The sequence below is a fragment of the Mesocricetus auratus genome, unplaced genomic scaffold (assembly GCF_017639785.1).
Source record: "Mesocricetus auratus isolate SY011 unplaced genomic scaffold, BCM_Maur_2.0 Super-Scaffold_100003, whole genome shotgun sequence".
Classification (NCBI taxonomy): domain Eukaryota; kingdom Metazoa; phylum Chordata; class Mammalia; order Rodentia; family Cricetidae; genus Mesocricetus; species Mesocricetus auratus.
This window is the reverse complement of record NW_024429188.1, coordinates 104,505,246-104,525,753: the sequence shown is the minus strand read 5'-3', so window position 1 is coordinate 104,525,753 and position 20,508 is coordinate 104,505,246. Positions and strand designations below refer to the sequence as shown.

At 42.3% G+C, this 20,508-nt stretch overlaps 1 long non-coding RNA gene across 2 annotated transcripts in view; it reads right to left on the bottom strand.

Moving 5' to 3' along the window:
• LOC110343631 overlaps positions 1-20,508 on the bottom strand; it is a 198,301-nt gene that overhangs the window by 105,519 nt on the left and 72,274 nt on the right. Inside the window, exons 3-4 of one of the 2 annotated variants that reach the window (XR_002385928.1) lie at positions 2,538-2,978; positions 161-595 (exon numbers count right to left, since the gene is read on the bottom strand). This is a non-coding gene — a long non-coding RNA (uncharacterized LOC110343631). Of the gene's footprint in view, positions 1-160; positions 596-2,537; positions 2,979-20,508 lie in introns of those variants that run through there. The other variant, XR_002385927.2, reaches the window with a different exon arrangement.

The following is a 20,508-nucleotide window of genomic DNA, read 5'->3' as shown; positions in this document are numbered from 1 at the left end:
CCTGGTAAATGTTCTAGTTAAATGGGGTTGGGGACACTGACCAATCTGTGAGGTTGCTATGGACAGCAGATGAGATAATCTGGTGCAGTGGTGCGGGGACCATTTGCTAGAATTTTCAGGACTTTTGCAAGCCAGTTGTTGCACTTTTGGTCGCTTGAAATTGGATTATGGCGTGACTGTTTACACCACAAACATCTGCAAACCGCACGCACCAGAGGTTTTCATTTGATTTGCCGAGATTCAGTTTACCTGCATTGCACTGGAAGAGCCTTTTACAAATGATTTGTAAGACCCCTGAGCTGGTAAATCTGCCATGCCCAGTCCATAAAGGACACTTGCAGGTCTGTCTGGACGTTGTTCTGAAGTGGGGGACTCGAGATGGCATTTGGATACCCAAACAGAAGGGATAATGGTACCACAAAGACAAGCTTCCAGAATGGACCAGAGCCTGCGCTCAACAGCTGGAGCTCATTACCGTGCAGCTTACCAGTGAGCAGCTCAAAGGCCTTGTTCTGTTACATTGCAGAAGGTCAGCACTTGAGTGGCAAAGGAAGGCAGGCCCAGAGCAGTGCCACTGGGCCCCGACTGAGGGAACCTTTGAAAACAAGTTTTGAAATCATTAAGGAAATGAAAATGAAAAACAAATCCCGAGAGAGGAGCGAACCTGCCTACCAGCTAGCTTACTTAGTGCAGCCTGCGCGTTAATAGGACATTAAGATCACGCTGAAAGGGAGAAAACCTGTTAGCCTACAAGCTCTCTGGTTCACACAGGGCAAAGATGAACCATTGAGCTATGGAACATTGGTGTTCCTAGACGACTTTGCAAGGGGTTGATGTGCCTCTCCGAGGTACTGTAAGCATTTTGTGATCTGGAGGTTGCTATGGTGGCTGCTTTTGTGTTGAATAACAAAGTGCTATATAAACTTGAGCAAATCTGCATAAATTATGTCTGGCCTATGGCTCTAGTTTACACACCCTGATCAGTAATTGAAGAAACATGTTCAAGCCCAGAGCACTGGGGCATGGGCGTGTGTTCCACCAGTGCAGGACTTTCCCAGGTTAGCTTCATACAGGGGCTTTTTCTTCCCTTCAGCTGAACAGCTAATGATTGTCAGCACACCTTTCCTGGCCTTAGTTTGCAAGCCTTTCAGTACAAACGCTATGAGGAGGAGCACTTGGTATTTTCAGATAATAGAAATCACAGCCAAGTGAACGTGTTTCCATTTTGATGCATCGAAATAAAATCCTCTTTTTTTCTATGCATTCAGTCCATATTTGTGACAAAAAAGATGTTTTCATATAAAATAAAAGCCCTAAACTCTACCACTGTTATGTATCTCTGTCTTTAATCTCTTCCTCTTTGAGCCACAACATTCCATGAAATCCAGAATCGTATTATCAGAACCTCACTGCCTTTGGTCCAAGAAATACTCTGGAAATAATGAAGTATTGTCAGTCCCCAACCCCTCCCCACTTTCATACACTCTTCCCTTCTGTTTGGCCAGTAGTTTTCATAGAGAAGTACTCAGTCAAGTTGTCTATTTGTAGGTAGTTTCCAGCCTGAGCAAAAGAGGTTGAAAAGTACCACTAGTGTATTTCATATCCCCTGAGCTGATGCATTTCAGTGCATGGCCAGGGTATGACATTTTCCCAGAATCAGTGTGGCTCCATTTCAGTTTCTGCAGAGCTGCCCTGTTATTCTGCACTCTTTCTTGATGTCCAAGACAACACCTAAGCCATACACCTTTTACTCCCTTCTGGAAATGCAGCCAATCCACAATCATACACAGGCAACATCCAGCTGGGAAAGCTACTCTCGTCTCAAAGGTGAGTGCAGTGTGGCGATGAGTCATGAGAGCTCACAAATGGCAAAACCAGGTGTCTGAGACTCCAAATGATATGAAAAGAGCTCCCTACCGGTGCTGAGGCAACTTAGTGAGATAGAACTTCAGCCCTGTACCAAGTGTAGCAGGGGAACATATGGGAACGGCTCTGATTTTTCTTTTGCATTCTTTCAGACAGCCAACTTTTACAGAGGGTAGCCACATGATCTAAGCCTGGGATTTCACTTGGCCCTGAGCCACCAGCCCTAACACATGTCTAAGGACTCACAGCTGCCTCATCCGTGGGTTCCCAGCATCTCCACTGCAGATGTGGGTTTTGCAAGCTGTGTAAAGTCTGCTTCACAAGCTTCTGTGAGAGAGAAAGATAGGAAAGAATGCACGGGTTCGAGCTCCAAGTGCCCACCCACAGGTGGAAGGGGATCCAGAAAGCTAGATGAAATCTCAGACTACTGGACATTAGACATGTTCTCCAGGGCAACAGGCTGTAGTAGAACCCTGCTGATGCCAATCCTAAGCCTCCACAGCCTCCAAGCCATGGATAAAATTAGCTTGCCCAGGAAACTGATCACCACACATTCCTAGGCAAGATTTCTAAAGTTCCTGACCCATTTCTTTGTCTATGAGATGAGATTAGTCAATTACAAGTTGCTAATACTAAATAAATGATAAAGACAAATGAGCCTTGGGCCTTACCTGAAATCCATGGAAACGTCTGCAGACTGGCGCCTAAATGTAATCTCCAGTACGTAGGACAGATAGAGATCTCAGTCCTCATGCTCACATGTGACAAGCATGCTGGTTAACTTCTGACAAGTCACTTTTGTTTTGTGGAACTCAGTATTCCCTCTGTCTCCAGGGAGGAACTTGAACTCCATGGTATTCAAGGGCAATTCTACTTCTAATGTTAAGTCACTCTGTTGAACATGTGGGCTCTATAACTTGGTGGCCCCAGAAGGTCATCATAGGGTTCTCTATTTCCGCTGTGTGCTCTCCTTAGACTTGTCCATAAGAGAAGAAGAGTGTCAGCAACACACTGCGACAGCAAGAAGCAATGAGCTCAGCCCACACAGCGAGAATATTCGCCAGTGTGGCGTTTGCCCAGTAAACCAGTTCTCAGACACATCTGCACAGCACCTAAGACAGAAAGAAATCAATCAGAAGACACACAAAGTTTGTGGGTGGTCTTTTCTTGGGATGTTCAAAACTGATGACAGTACAAACTCATAAGCTCTATCCACACTCTCAGTCGCTGAAAGACACGGGGACCCCCTAAATACAGGCCCTTCCTGTTCGTAACCATCTATAAGGCAAAAGTCTTTTGTTAGTTCCTACCCTAACACCAGGACAGCTTTCTTCTCTAGGTTCCAGATCTCCTTGGTTCCAGGATAAGGAATGAAATGTTCCCATAGCTGTTTCTCAAACAATAGCTGTGTATAAGGTCTGCCTTTGTCCTAAATTTTGCCCACAAATCTGCTATAAGCTCGAAGATCAGATAAAAGACTTGAACTCCAGTCTTAGTGTAACACTGCTACTCAGGTTGACCCTGAGCAGGCCACTTTTCCTCTTTGTGACTCAATTTCTCCATCTTTACAAATAAGAATTTCCACAGCCCTTCTAGTTCTGACCCTGAGGGATTCTATGATATGGGCCATGCCTGCAGCAGGAAGAAAGGGAGTAAGCACCTTGGCCTTGAACCCAGAAAGCCTGTGCCAAGTGGCAGAAGACCTTTGTGGAGTGCAATAAAACAGTGGTACCTCTGTTTACCCACAAAAATTCTAGCTTTGTTGTATGGATGCATGTTTTCATTTCATAACAGTATATAACATATTTCTTAGAAGTTATCTCTTTGGGTTGGAGAGATAGCTCAGTGGTTACGACCACGAGGTGCTCTTCCAGAGGACCCAGGTTCAATTCCCAGCACGCACACTGGCAGCTCACAACTATCTTCCGGAGGACTCCACACTCTCGCACAGACATACATGCAGGCAAAACAGCAATGTACATAAAATACAAGTAAATAAATCATTTGAAAATAAAAAGTCATCTCTTAGTAGATGTACACTTTCTGTCATCCTTACTTGCTGACTGCTTGCTCATTCTTTCACCAACATGGACAGAAGCCCTTGTCTCATATCCCCACTGACCCTGCCCTCTCCCTGCTCTATCTCCACTCTCCTGCTCCCTCCTCCTTCTTGACACCGGAATCCTTTGACTTCTTGGAACATTCTTAAACATTCCTTCCTCAGGGCCTTTGCACTTTTATGTTCTCCATGTGGGATCACCCAACATTTCTGTTTGTTCAGATGAAATGTCACCCACTCAATAGAGCTTTCCCTAGCTTTTCCATCAAATGTTCTAAAACACATCTACACTGCCTAATCCCTGTGACTATTTGTTGACTGTTTTACCTCTCTAGTCTTCATCACTGAAATATAACATATGTTATAAATTAACCATATCTATCATCTTTTTCTCCCACTAGAATGTAAGTTCCCCAAGATCAGGGTATTTGCTGTCTTTGTCTTCCCCTCCCCCACACACATCGATACAGATAAATGGTACAGATCAAACAGTATCTGAGTTGAATACATAAAGGAACAGTATCAAACACCAAATGGTTAATATAATACTTATGGAAAAATACAATTGAAAGAAATTTTTAAGACAAGATCTTACTTATTCCCTGCTATCCTTGAACTTGCTATGTTGCTAAGAATGACCTTGAACTCCTGAGCCTCCTGTGCCTATCGCCCAAGTGCTGGGATTGCAAGTCTATATCACCATACCCTGTTATAATTTTAATTATTTTAACTACACCATCCTCAAACTGAAAAGGCTTCCATCAGTGAGGGAAGTTTGGAGGGCCTGGGTTTAGATGACTTTTATTCCTTTTAGTTATATGTATGCCCTGACTTAAATGGGCTAATCCTGCCGGGCTATCTTCCCAGTTGCTAATCCATACTTCTGGCTGGGAACATCCACTGATACCTCAGCACATAGAGTCCTCTGGAGATAAAAGCAACCACAAAGAATGTTTCTTTGAGTGCCAGGCCCAGGGCTTAAAGACATTTCTGGCATTATCAGGGAAGTTCACAATCACCCCATAAGATGAGTACCATTTTATATTTTTATTACATTTTTCACTTTTATTTTGTGTACAACTGGGACGGGGCACATGCTGAGGACATCAAAGGACAGCTTGTGAGAGTTGGTTCTCCCACTTTGACCATGTGGAGCCTGGGACTCAACTGAGATCATTAGACTTTGTAGCAGGCGCCTTTACCCACTGAGCTATCTTGCTGGCCCCATGAATACTATTGTATGCCTGGTTTTCTGCTAAGGAAGCAGAGACTGAAGGAGGTTAAGATCCTTAGCCAAGTGCATACAACTAGAATTGATAAGGTTAGACAAAGGTTAGACTTTAAATCCAGGTCACAAACAAGCTCAAGCCCCCTTACTTCCCTCCTACAGTATGTAGCAGTGTTCTCGACACCCCCATCCCCAGCTGGAAAGTTGTGTTTGGAAATCAAAACATGTTAATGTTACCACAGTGATGAGGATATATTCCCACTTGTAAGCAGCAAAGAATTGATGAGGTTGATGTAAATGAAGAAAATCTGGGCAGGAAAATACTATTTTAAAACCTAGGTTGGGAATATAGCTCAGTTATTATAGCACTTGCCTAGCAAACATGGCCCTAGACTCAATCTCCAGTGCTACATGCACCAGGCTTGGTGTGTCTGCCTGCAGTCCCAGAACTCCAGAGGTAGAAGCAGGAGGATTAAGAGTTCAAGGTTATCCTTAGCTACATACAGAGTTCAAAGTCATCCTGGAAAACAAGGTATCTTCTCTCAAATAAATAAATGCATACAGAAATCTGTGGCAAGACAATACATCTGTAATCCCAGTACGCAAGAGGCTTGGAAAAAGGATCATATGTTTGAGGCTACCCTGGGCTACCTGCTAAGATGCTACTACCCCTACTACCTTTCCCCCAAAAGGAAAAATTACAATTTTGTTCAAACTTTACCTCAGTCTATCTAGCAAATACAAGCATACATCACCACACACAAAAAATAATTAAAATAAACATTATGGGTTAATCAACAGACTGTTGCAAGTTACATAATGAGAATATGAGTTTTCTGGAATGTAAAAACAAAAACCCCTGGTACATAGCATTGACATGAGGATAATATGTAAGAATGGATCAGGCTCAGCAACTGGCACCTAACAAAGCTTAGCAAACATTCACTTCTCTTCTGCATTTTCAGACTCCTACATGAGCATCCGCTGTGTAGTTGTTTCCAACCTCCAGGGTCCCGCTTTTGTGGGTGTCAAGGGAGGAGATTTTCACCACCTTTGGGGACAGTGTGTTTCCACTGTGTTCACTGCTTTCCTTGTCATTTTTATTGGCCTTGTGGAATTATAATGAGTGGAGATGACCTCAAAACTCGGACCCTTCTTCAAAGGAGGGAAGTCTGGAAACTCACTATGCTGTAATGTAGAATGCTTGGTGCTTCCCTTCTTTTCAGTAACTTGCCAAGACTGTTGCTGTACTGTTCCTGGATAAGATGAACAAACATTAACATTGTCCAAAGCAACTCACTTCACTTGAAAAGTAGGAAGCCTGATAATGACTCTCTCCCATGAAAGTATATCTCCAAATAGTCTGAGTTCCATTTTGTTGCCATAGTACCAACATTTTCAACTATTTTCAGTTAGCCTGAGATACTGAGTCAGGTCAGATACATCCTAGACTACCCCACTCAGTAAATGCAAATGAAGATTTGCAGGCATCTGAAGATGAATCTTGAAAATGGGAATATTTCGTAAAATGTCTGGCTAGATAATACCATAACAATAACACTTGGAATTCATCAGGTGCCTATGTTCTGAGCAACTCAAGCTCTGAATCCATTATCACATTAAGTGAATAGCACATTCCTAAGCTAGAATATCATCATGTGGCTGGTTAGTGGTGTCATCAATTCCATTCTGGAAACCACATACTGTTAGGAGAGGCAAAATGGAAAAAGAAAGGGGAAGAACAAGAGCCTCACAACTACTTCAATGTGTAAGTTCTAATCCTAATAAATCATGTCTCGGCAAAGTACTTTTGCAGGATTACACGAGCCCTTTCCATATTCCCAATGCAGGTATTAGGAAAGACTGCTGTAGTTTCCCAAGCACATAATGCCAAGTACAGTGAAAGCAGCCACAAGCTGACATCAGACCCAGTCATTGAGGTGGCTTGGCCTTTAACTTTCTGGACATCCTGCTGTGTGTGAGTCCTTTCCCTTTGTGCACCAACTTTCCTGAGCTGAAGAAAGACAGCATAGAATGGACTACTACATTTTATGATGTCCTGACAATAGAACACTTTGCACCAGACACTAGGAATCTGCATCACTTGTGGGTCATCTACATAGATATCTGGAAACTTTCCTGCATTTGCACTCATAACAGCATTATTCTTACCTTAAGAGAAGTGGAAACAACCCAGATATCCATCAGCAAATTAACACATTAAATGCTATGTAGACACATCAACACATTCATTTTTTAAATTTCCATTCCTTTTCAAACTTGCTATGTAGTCAAGGATGACCTTGAACTTCTGAGTCTCCTGTCTCCACCTCTCATGTGCAGGGATTACAGGCACACACGGATCACTGGGCCTGATTTATGCAATGCTGGAAACCATCAAACCCAGGTCTTTCTGTGTGCCAGGCAAGCACTCTACCGACCATGCTGCATCTCCACCCTACAGGGTTATTTCTGCATCTTTTCTTAACTTAGAAAGCAAAAATAGAGCCAGAAAGGAAGCCCTGTATTCTGCACCTAGCATTTTATGTCTGGTTGTTGCTATAATTGCCACGATGAGCTCATGAACAGTTTCTTCCATAGATTCTGAAAGAAGGAGGGAATGGAAATCCTTCCCCTTGACAAGTGCAACTCTGAGGGGACTTGTCCAAGGTCACACAGCTACAAAGCAGTGAAGCTGGAATTCAATCCCAAATCTATCAAGCTCCAACCTTAGTGTTTGTTTCCTTCTTTCTCTTCACAAGCAAGGCACGAAAACAAAATTCCTAGGAAATAAACTTCATTACCTTCTAAGTCCAGGGGAACAAAGCTACCCAAAATTGCCTGTGTTAGAATGTGAGCACAAATGTAGCAAGGATGTAGCACTCAGTCTTACAATTTCCAAATCAACCATGGTCTTCCTAAAAAAGCAAAGGATTGTTCTTAGGGGCTGTGGGCATGGCTCAGTGGGTACAAGTACTTGTTCTGCAAGCATGAGTTCAAATGCCCAGTATCAACATAAAAAGTCAGGCATGGCTGCATGTACCAGTAACTATTGAGAGAATGATCCCAAGAGTATCTTGGCCAGGTAGCCTCCCTGTAACCACAAGTTTTTGGTTGAGTGGTAGAGTCTATCTCAATGTAGTAATGGGGAACAACAGAGAAAGACACCCAGTGTCTTATTCAGGCTTCATCTCACTCATATGCATATGCTCCGACATATCAGTTTTAGTACATTAGTGAAGTAAGGAATCATGAGGCCTGTTTACGGTCCCAGCTGAGGCAACAGGATCATTGGAGTTCCAGGGCAGCCTGGGCTACATAATGAATTCAAGGCTAGTCTGGGTTACATAACAAGCCTCTGTCTCAAACAAAAATTGGAAAAGGTGGACAATGGGAATCAAATAAAATAGAAATCATATCTCTCGAGTTAGCCGAATTGGTGAATTGAATTCCAAAGACAATTCCCACTGATCCTCTTGTTTTTGCAATTACTACAGTTCACTAAAGATAAAATGTGTTCTTTTAGATATTCACAAACGTCAGGAGACTTTCTTCCTAATATTCTCAAAGGCACAGAGCAACATGAGCTGGTGGCTTTTGAAGAGAATCTGTACAATATTGTATATAATCAGCTCTTGGCTCTATGATAAGAAGATTTCTTTTTAAATAAAGGAGCCTATGTTTAATGATCAGCCACATTGAAATTCAGGTGACCATTGCTGATTATATTGGTACTGGTATTTATGTTTGAAATTTTACTTTTCTTTTTTGTGGAATCAAGGGTTTTAAACAAAACCCACTGCAGTTTAAATAAAGCCTTAGTTATACATCTTTCTGTTTTATGTCAATAAAGCTGTGCTTTGTTTTGTGTTTTTCATGGTAGCTAAGTATCTCACAGAAGTTTAGGAGTCTTGTAGCAAAGTCACTGTGGAAAATAATCTCTTTCCAGTGCCTTGTTGGCAATGTGGGATTCTTTTCCCCAACAATCCTTGGACCACTATACAAGATAAACTTTGCAACAAACTTGGATCTCTCGAAAAAATATGAAGCAACCCGGCCTGCAGACCCAAAGCTGCAGGATCTCCACAACACAGGGCGCCAGTGGGATGTCCAGGAAGGGTCCTAGTGGGGGCCCAGTTTCAAAATGTGTAGTGGAGATCAGAGGCTAGAATCAGACCAATGACTCTACACTTGCACTTGCAAGTAGAGATGTATGGACAAATGGGTATACACGTGAGTCACTGTGTCACACTACAGCTCCCATGACCAGATTTTTAATTCTTTCCCTTTTTTATTTTTCTTATTTTATTCTCTTCATTTTTTCTCTTGAGTTTTGTTTTATTTGGAGGGGAGGAATGGGCATGCAGGGGCAAAGGGTGGATACAAAGGGATGAGAATGAATGGGGTCAAGATACATGATGTGAAAAACAGAATAAATAAATTTTATAAAAAACAAAATAACTTACACCATTAAAAAAGAGAGAGAAAAGGAAAACGCTGCTCTTAGGGAATGGTCATTTCAAGACGACACTAGTTGAAGGAAAGATGTTCTGCACAATTAATGTTTTCAAGAGGGTCACTATAGAGGTCAAATTTTAACTGGTACCAGTATATCACTCAATATGCAATGAGGAGCCAATGAAAGAACACGATTGGCTTCAGCCGCATGAACCCAAAAGGCAAGGATGTCTGAATGAGACAGAGGAGTGAGAGATGGCCTCTAAAACAACTGTACACCTGAAGTGCTCAAAACCCCTGACTAGTTGACCTTTCTTCAGCCAGTGGCTAAGGGAAAACCCCTTTTCAGACAGCCAGTCTGCATGCGCTGCTAGAAAGCAATGCGAGCATGTACCTTCTATATGGGAATTGATTAAAGTCCATTGGCATCTCTTCAGTAAAGCTGTTATGCGGACTACACACACCTCCCACTCCTAAACACTGTGACTCCCTAAGAGATGGCATTAAGACAACATGAGGATTTAGACTCCCTAGGAGTCGAAGCCGGAAGGGAATTTAGAATTCAAATTGAACACACCCTAGTCTCCATTTTTTTCAGATTAGGAAACAGAAGCCCAAACAAGTGAGGCTAGACATTTGGTGTTGGCCCAGTTTCATCCTACTTCCACAGGAAGAACGCAAAAAACATCCGGGTTAATTTTAAAACCAGTGCTCTCTCCCTGCCTCATTGTTTTGCTTCCAGAAAACTAAGTGAAAGCAACTTCTTTTAACCCCTACCTCTTCCCCACCCCCACCATAATCCCTGCTCAAATCAACAGTTCCGGTTCTCTCACTCTGTCCTTCCCGCTTTCTCAGTCTCCTCCCCTCTGTAGGGGTAGGTCCAATTACTCAGCAGCCCACTTAGCATAGCAAAGAGCCGAAGTCCAGAAATGTGGTGTGGAAAAAACAGTGGACCTCCAGTTGGCGCTTTGTTCCTCCCAGCTGTGCTTACTTTTCCTAGGCAGAGCTGCGATCCCCACTGCTGTGGCTTCCCTCTGTTTAGCTCAGGCCCCTGGGGATATGATTATTACATAATTTTGCATTGTACCCCAATATAATATCTATACACGAAGGAGAAAACCTGCATCATCCCAGTCGCTCTGTGAACTGCCCCTTGTCCAGGATGACAATGGGCTTTCGGAGGACAAGGTGATTAAGGCAGCCGTTGCAGTGTTTGATTAACACCAAGCAGCTCTTTGTAGGACAATATCAGGCCGTCCAGTAACAAGAGCACGTCTTTTGATTTGGGTTTGCTCCTCTGTTGATACAATCCATTATCCTGTTTGCCTTTCTTACTACAGCAAGGCATTGCACCAAGGGCTTCAAGGATTTTTTTTTCTATAATAACCTCCAAATCCCTTAGCACCTGCCTTCTTCCAAAGAACCTCTTCACATCCCTGCTTGTCTTTGTCCTTTCAAGCCCACTTGGAATAGTTTAGGTGAAGCTATACTTCCATCCTAAGGAGAAAGAAAACTACGTCGACAGCTAGGGGCTCCATATTTCATAAGAAACCAAATGGGGCAGAGCAATTGAGTCACTGTTTGCTTAACCCCTTCCCTGCTGCCCTTGTCTTCGATGCGGGTCCCACACAGATTGGATGGAGAAAGCAAGACAAGTTCCAGAGCTCAGAGTTGCAAGCAAGAGATTTCCATTGATTTGTTTCAAGGCAATTGCCACAGTGATGTTAACGAACAGTACCGGGCTACTAATCTCTGCTCTCCCCAGTGATTCAATTCCTAAAGCACCAAAGTGTGCTCCCTCAGAATCTTTCCAAACACCCTAAACCTTTATTATGAATCACATGAGATTAATGGAATTTCCACATCTTAGACATTGAGTTTCAGACCATTCCGACACTGACAGACATGTTCACATTTAAAAGAAATCCACATTTGAAAACATTTTCCCGTCTGGCAACTTTGAAAGGAAAATACCAACAATCTCAACAATGAGACAACACAGACTATTCCGAATGAAGATGTTCCCAAAAATAACGGGTTCTGTTTTTGTGGAGTGGCCCATCCCCTGTGAGAGCCGCACCCCCACTCCTTCCCTAGCGTCTTATTTATGTTTGTGCAAGATACCCCTGGTTAATTATCAGGCCTTCCCATTTGGCCAGTAAATAGGAGGCAAATTAATAATTTCGGGTAGAAAAAGACCTGGGTGCTTTTCTCCTCCCTCCGTTCCCAGGTCAGCCGGCTCGCTTATGAATTAGTGCTCCAGCGGCCTGAATAGCACAGAATGCATGTTTGGCTAAATCCTCTAAGTATGAAAGCTCTGCACACCATTTGGTCTTGAACTGATCCAATAGCGAGGTGTAACCACTAGTGACAATAAAGCGCCATCTGGCAAAGTGAACTCTAGGCAAACAATGACAAGCAGAAGTGAAAAGAATTGCAATGATTTCCACAAACATGTGAAATACTATAAACTGTGGGACTTAGCAGCTTCTCCCGAGGCAAGTAAACAAATGCAACCCCTCGGCTGCGCCTGCAACTGCGGGTAGGCTGAAGTGGGGGGCTCCGTCTCTGAGAGCAGCCTGGCTCCATTTGCATTTAGCTAGGGAAAAATGTATGCAGATTAGGGAACAAAAAAATATATAAGCGCTCGTAGCCAGACATCACTTTTCCTTCGCTCTTTACTGTCAGGGTGATGTACTGGAAGTCTTTATTTCTTTCGGCTCGGGCCTCTCAGAGCCTCATTCTCCTTCCAGCCTGTTCTCATGCCTTTCTCATCACCTGCTGAGGCCTTGATCACGGACAGAGCAGACGAGCAGCGGGGGGACAATTAGAGAGGAGTTCAGACTTTGATCATTTGACCATATGTGAATACAACAGCTGACCACATGTTTTAAAAGACAACTGACTTAAATGTATTCAAAACATTACAAAGCAAAAGCATAGATAGTGAAATTTACATTTTAATTATCTGACACAATGCTGTGTTCAACTTTTTCAAAATATTGAATATGGAAAAAAATACATCTTGCTCCTTCAAACCAGGAAGAGAAAGCACTTTTCAGTGCCTTCTCCCTGCCCCCACCCCGACCCCTGCCAAATGTGTTCCCTTTCAGCACAACATTTAAACCACTCTGGATGGTGAAGAATCCTGTGTTGGAGATTTCAAAAGGCATATTCAAAGCTTCCCAAACTTGAGCATGCTTACCAAAGGTAGGCTGAGCTTAAAGTCCACTTATTTAAAGAATGGCTGTACTCAACAAAGATCTGCCCAGTGTGGCTAAGATAACCCAGCTCCACTGTGTGACAGCAGCTTGTCCTCACTCCTCGAATTCTTTACAAATGGCCATTTGAAAACCATGTTTGGTAACGTGTGCCAAATCAAAGAGCTTTGCTGTCAATAAAACTCCCCAATGCTAGGCTGGCTAGTGTCTTTGCAGCCACAGGACACGAATGAAGGTTTATTCGTGGTCAGTTCTAGCAAAATGTGCTGCTTGCTTTCTGCTTCTCTTTTTCACTTAGCAAAGATGAACTGATCTCTGCCTAGCTAAGGTGAAGTGTGGCCTCCTGATCCAGCCAGGACCCTTTCTCCAGCTTTTGTATGCAATTGATGATCTCTCCTGGCTTCTGGAGACACAGAGCTTTCCTTATCTTCCCCACCTACAAGATAATTAACATATTCATGAATGGTTATTTACTCTCAAATAGCGAGATAATAGAAAAATAACACTAATTGTTTTGACAGCAGTTTGCTTAAGAGTTATCTGGAAGAACAAATGTTTCTTTTGTAGTGTTAGGAAGATGAGCACTTATCTACATACTAAGATTATTTCTGTTCTTATGGTAGACAGACCAAAGCAATCTCGTGTAAGGGGGAGAAAAGGTCTAGATGTAATTTAAGTGAAATTTCATTTAACATCCCCCAAATATTTTGATAACCCATTTATTCTTTTTTCCAGTGTGAAAGAGATTAGCAATGTGATTTACATTTTAATGGCTATATATGCTAATATTTTGTTGATAATCTGTGCATCTTAGTGTCTTTAAAATGTAAATTACCTTTTAATTTAAAAAGATCCCACCTGTGTAATTTTACTTTGGTACCATCTTAAATGTAATTGATTTATAGCCATGATCATATAAGCACATATTTTTTAAAACAAAAGGTTGCTTAAAAAGACATGTTCCTGTCTTAATTATGAGTGTCCTTACTGGAGTTTCTGTGTCACCTTGAGGCCTTGGGCATGTCATCACCCTCTCTGGGCCTGTTTCCTTCTCTGTAACACAAGTTAATTAAAGGAACTGATCTCTAATGACTTTTCCAGTTCCAGAGAATCTCAGATACTATAATTGCCCTACCAAAACAAACTTTGCAATTGAATCTTGATAACTTTTATTTCTTTCTTTAAAGATGTTTTCCCTGCAGCATGGAGAAAGAGGTTAATGAGACAATCTCTCTGTCTCTTTCTGTCTCTCTGTTTTTTTTCTCTCTCTCTGCTCCAACAACTAAGAAATACGACAGCCCCAAGTTAATGAGTGTTTATATTTTACCTATTATGCGCCAGCATTGCTGGCATTTTACAAACACTATCTCCTTTATTCTTTACAACCACCTTGCAAAATAAGCATTATTATCTCCATTTTACAGATGGAACTAAGGTCCACAGAGCAGAGGGCAAAGCTCTTGCTCTTGTAACAAATCTCCTAGCTAGCCTCAGGTAGAGCCAAAGCTCGATATCAGCTAGGAATTTTCACCCCTATCCAACATCCCCTCACAGAAAGATAATGTATATCAGAAGAGCAAGCTCCTTTATCAGTAATTTCCTGGGACAAATCCTCAACCTCAATTTCCTTAACCCACATAGGAGCTGTATCTCCAGGAATCTACCACCTACCTCATGAATGAAGACAGAATGAGAAAATGGTAAACCAAAGGCAAACTATGTACTTCCTCTGAGATAGCAGAAGAGATGCTTCAGATGAGCACGGGCCTGCCCCCTCCTAAACACACATTGACCTTTGAGGGTGAACTAATATATGCTAGATATGTTTCCAACTATGGCCGTCTTCTCTAATGCCATTCCTATGGCTAAAAGAATGTCCCACAAAGATGGAAACATATAGAAAACATAACTCATTATTCTCCACTGAGTCAAGTTACAAACATCTGAGAAAGAAAACCCTACAGAATGAAAGAAATTGAAAAGTCTTCCCTGCAAATATGCTTTATTTTAACCTCAAATGGAGCTAACACTTTCAAAGTAAACAGAAAATCAGCCCAATTTCAACCCAACCAAAAGGTCTTTGGAGCCACTGAAACACTGAATGACTACGCAAAATATTCCTTCCTAATTTCAATAAGAAATTGTTTTGTTTTTAAAAAATTAAAATATGCAGAAATATTGTAAGATATTAAAAGTGATTTGAAATTTAAAGATACAATTTAATTCCTCTGGGCTAGTGGTTTAAGAGGCCCCAAGAACCCTACCCCATCAAAAAAAGAATTGTAGTGACTACTGCCTGGAGTGAGGGGTGCTTCCTTGAAGTAAAGTGCTCAAATGGTCTTTGTGGAAGGGAGGGGTGCTTTGAGAAAGCAATTAGATTAAGCTCAACCACAAAGCTGAAGGGGTAGATTGCTCCATGGAGCTCACATGATTTTCCCATAAAGGAGCTTTTTATATTCATGTGCCAGAAAGCCAGAGCATCCCAGAGGAAGAAATCTAAGAGATGCTGAGGGGCTCCATGAGAGGGAGCACATTCAGAAATCTGGACATTTTCTGTGATCACTGCTATTTTGTAACTTTCCAAATTTGTCCTTTTTGTCATAGCTACTCTAATTTAGTGATTTGCTGCCAAATCCTTCCAGCTGTGTTTTGGAGATCTAGAATCCGCAGAGGAATAAGAAAGTTCTAGAAGGCTTTCTTCCCATTTCTTCCATATACCCATGGAGAATGTGTAGAAGACATAAGCAATCTGTCCACCATTTCTGATGCTACCATAAAGCCCAGAGTTAAAAATATCTCCAGTGCCATAGTTAAAATTAATGTCCAACTAGGAAAACAAGGCTCTATTTTCAACTACCACATTGACAATAAGTATTAAAAACTCAAAAGTACTGCTTAAGGAAAAACAAGCAAGTTGACATATCCCTGGTGCAAGTGTAGTGATATATGGAGGAGAAGCTTCATGACTTTTCCATCTCCAGCATTCAAAATGCTGAGAAATAACATTGTCTGTGGGTAAGAGACTGATTAAATGAAGACATGAATCTTCGATCCATGCTGGTGGTGACTGGTGTGTGTGTGTGTGTGTGTGTGTGTGTGTGTGTGTGTGTGTGTGTGTGTGTGTGTGCGTGTTTATGCAAAAGCACCATCTCCTCTCCCTGGAGTAATTATGATGAATATTTGTGGTGAGTAGTGCTGAGTCAGTGATGTAAGTAGGGGCAGGTTGTCTTGAAATTCCACAAAAAGTGTTTTGTTGCTAAGTTACCTAAATGGACTTCTCTGTAAGGTTATTCACAAGATAATGAGAGCAGTGCACAGAGGAGGGGGCACCTGGGGTAAGGGGCGTGCCTGAAGGCCACTTTACTAGGACAAACATTTCAACAGTGCTTGGATTTTCCTGGGCTTTAAAACACACACACACACACACACACACACACACACACAGTATCACTGTGTAGCCCAGGCTGGCCTAAAGCCTGCTCTCAACAGTACTTCCTAAATCTTTTGAAAATCTAATGAGATCTCAATACCTATTCTCTAGAAAATACACATATTCACTTTTGCGTATGTGCTTAGGGGATTCTTGGACCCCTGAAGGGAATTAATATACACTAGGCCAAGATTTCTGACTTGGACTTTTATGCTTTATTGATCCCCAGTCATAGGAAAAAAGAGCTTCTGCTGAGGATAGAGAATCCCACATCTGGCAGCAGATTTCCTTTCAGTTCCTCATCTAAGACCACAAGGAACTTTCAAACAATGCCCAGAAACTCCTCTCCTGCTTCAGAATTTACTCTCTTGTGGAACATGAAAGCATACCCCTGGGACTCACACTTAGAAGGCCAGCCTGAGCTACATAGTAAGATCCTGCCTCAAAATTCTTTATTTCCCAAGGTAACTCCTTCACACTCCCACTCCCTTTTCTACCCCCCTCTTGCCTGTACCTTCTTGAGGTGTGACATTGCCACTTATCTCTGAGAAAAACCAATTTGTCAGATAAGAAAGACTTACCTTCCTTTAATCAATGCGAACTGAACTACCCTTGCCTGCACTATGTTACTTTTGCTACAACAAGGAAATGGTTTCCCCTAGTCTACAACCACCCCTGCCTTCTGTGTGGAGGGGAGTTCCTGAGCCCTGTCTCACCAGCTTGCCTGAAAGTTAGTCACAACAATATACAATTTTAGAGGCACATAAGGAAAACACATGATCTGATTTCAGCATTAGTGCCAGTGTTCTCTCTTTTTTGCTTTATTATGCAGGATTACACAAGGTCATTTTTCATAAAAACATATCATATAATGTACTTTTGAAATATGCCCCCATATTAGTCAAAAAAATCTTTCTCTCTCTGTCTCACTGAGCCCCCTTTGTTCCCTAGATAGTCTTGCTTTGCCTTTCATGATTTTATGTATCTGTAAACTCTGAGACCCACAAATGAGAGAAAGTGTGTGCTATTTGTCTTGTTGAGACTCATTTAATTTGGTTAATATGATTATACCTCCAGTTACATCCATCTTCCTACAAACAACATAACTTCATGGTTGAAAAAAATGTTGTATACATAAATCATATTTTCTTTATCCATTCCTCTGTTGTTGAACACCTAATTTGGTTCTGAAATTTAGCCTTCTTGACTAGTGCTACAATACACACTGACATGCAAATATCACTATACTATGCAGAGTTGGAGTCCTTTGGGGAAACATCCAGAAGTAGTGTAGCTAGGTAGATTCTTTTCTTTCTTTCCTTCCTTCCTTCCTTCCTTCCTTCCTTCCTTCCTTCCTTCTTTCTTTCATTTACTTAGGGGTTTGGTGTGTATGTGTGTGTGTGTGTGTGTGTGTGTGTGTGTGTGTGTGTGTGTGTGTGTGTGTGTGTGTGTTACCCTGGCTGTCCTAGAACTCATAAGTTTGGCCTGGAACTCAAAGATCCACCTCCCTCTGCTTCCCAAGTGCTGGGATTAAAGGCATGTGCCACCACTGCCTGGCTTTTCTTTCTTTTTTTCAGTGCTGGGTAGGAAATTCAGGATCTAATACATGCTAGGCAATCACACTCTACTGGACTATCCTCTGAGAATTATATTCTTACTGAAGGGAAAAGGGACCAGTCAAAGAAACACACCCTGAGCAGAGCCAAAGAAATACACTTTGTCCCTGCAATCAGAACCAAAGAAAATGCACCCTGATCCTGAAACCAGCACCAAAGAAACACACTTTGCCCCTGGAATCAGAGCCAGTAAAAGGAATACACCCTGGCCCTAAAATTGGAGACAAAAGGCTAAAAAGGACCAGAAAAAGAAACACACTTTGACTCTAAAACTAGAGCCAAATCTGACCCTCAACCCTGTGCAGAAAACTAACCAATGTGAGCTCAGCATTGAAATCTGACCAGTCCCCACCCTGGAAGCCCTATATAAACCCTGTTTGGCTTGTGACTATTCCTGCTACCCAGCAGCTACTCTCCTGGATTCTTCCCTCCCAATAAACCCCTTGAATAACCATTGGGTAAAGACCTTCTTTTGTGGCGGAGCAGAGATGACCCTGGGCAGAGCAGAGCGAGCAGGGCTGTAACACTTTTGCCAGGGAAACCTTCCCCTGGCAGAGCGGAGTTGTTGCACTGGCTCTCCACTCCTGGGAGCAGAGCTGAACTGTAGCAACTTCACCCAGGAAACCTTCTCCTGATGGAGCAAAACTACTACACTGAGCAAACATCCCCAGCTGGAAGACCCTCTCCTGCTGGAACAGAGCTGATACACTGGGGAAGCCTTTCCCTGAAGCAGGGCTGTAAGCTGCCATGCTTACTGTGGCTTGTGGTATTCCTTGACTCCCGAGCTCCAGGATACTTGCCTGTCTGAGCTGTGTAACACTCAGTATTCTGTGACTCCCGAGTGCCAGAATACCTGACCCATCCGATCCTTCCAAATGCCTACACTTACTGCTGTGCAGAAATCTACAGCAAAATAAAATGCTGGAAGACCAGATACGTAGCCAGCATTACTGCATATGTTCTGGGAAATGCTTGTCGCCAGAGATAAGGTGGTGAGCACATAAAGTGTGGCCTTCTCCTCAGGAGCTTTCACTCAGTGACACTTTAGATGTTAAACACCCCCAGCATCATCCTCCAGAGATCATGTGTTGTAGGCTTGTACCTATCTAGTGGTATGACAAGGAGGTGGCAGCATGTCCTTGAAAGGTACACCAAGAGACTCACTCCTTTCTTTTCTTCCTTCTCATCTGTGAGCCTTTTCCTCCATCACAGCCTTCCACCATGACATACTGCCTAGCCACAGACTGGATGGTGACCTTTGAAATTGTGAGTCAGGAGGCCCATGCCTAAAGTGGGTGTGGTTAGCAGTGTGGTAAACCACTCTTTTATTACCTCATCTGAATGCGCCTCTAGTAAGTCACATGGTTAATGGCAGCATTGTTTTCCTCCTACAGCATGCCTTTAATCCCAGCACTTAGGAGGCAGAGGCAGGTGGATCTCTGTGAGTTCGAGGCCAGGCTAGACTGACAGCCTCCAAAACAATACAGAGAAACCCTGTCTCGTAAAACAAACAAACAAACAAAAATATCCTGACTTAATGTTATAGACCAACAACATTAGAATCACTTTGGAGATTTACTGAAATGTAGAGCGCCAAATCACACTCCCAACCTATTGAATGGGAATCTAATTTTAACAGGATCCCTACATTTGAATATATACAACACAACAAGGCCAAACGACTTCCAAAGAGGATAGGTGAATTCATAGAGACAAAAAGAATGCTACAGGGGTAGAAATGGCAGAATGCTGGATGAAAGCGATTGCTTAATGAATGTGAATTCTAGAGTGATAAAAATGTTTTGGCATCAGACAGAAGCAGTTACATAATAGTACTTTTTAAAAAGTCAGTTGCTGTCTCTAAAAAACCAAAAAATAAAAAGTAAAAATAAAAAGTCAGTTAGATGTCACATGACATTTACTTTTTAAAAGTTCAAGTCAAATGTGATGATGATAAGCACTCCAGAGGCTAAGGCAGGAGGATGCCAAGTTTGAGACCAACCTGGGCTTCATAGAAAGGTGCTAGCTTTAAAAAGAAAAAGTGAGCAAGCAATTTGTTACCCAGCATCGAATCCTTCTACACAGAAAGGCGTGTGAGCAGATAAAGCAAGTTACAGCTCATTTTGTCATTCGAAGGTGCTTCCCACCATTTCCAACACTGAGGAGACTACACGGGGATGGGGGTAAACAAGCTAAAGAAACCTTGGCTCTTTCCAGATACCATTCTACATATCAATTGGATTCTGCTCAATTTGATGTATTCATAAACGTGAGATTTGGAAAACAGAATCGATGTGTGTATAGGGATGTGAGGCTTCCTAGTAAATTTTATTCAACTATTTAGTGTCTAGCTTCATGGGCAAATACAGAGAGCTGGTAAAATGAAAGTGAGAAGATTCATGTATGTGATGTGGCCAGTCACTAAGTTCAAATTAACAGGCATTAAGAGGAGGCAGAAGCAGCAGCCATAAAACCCCTTTGAGCAAGACTTTCGTGTGCCCTGTATCTGAGTTATGGAAGTGCACTCATGAATTCAACATCTGGTGGCAACTTGCTTTCTTTGCTCCTCTTTGATATTGTCACAGGGAGCATGTGTACTTCAAGCCCCACTCAAGTCTTCTTAAGCACCT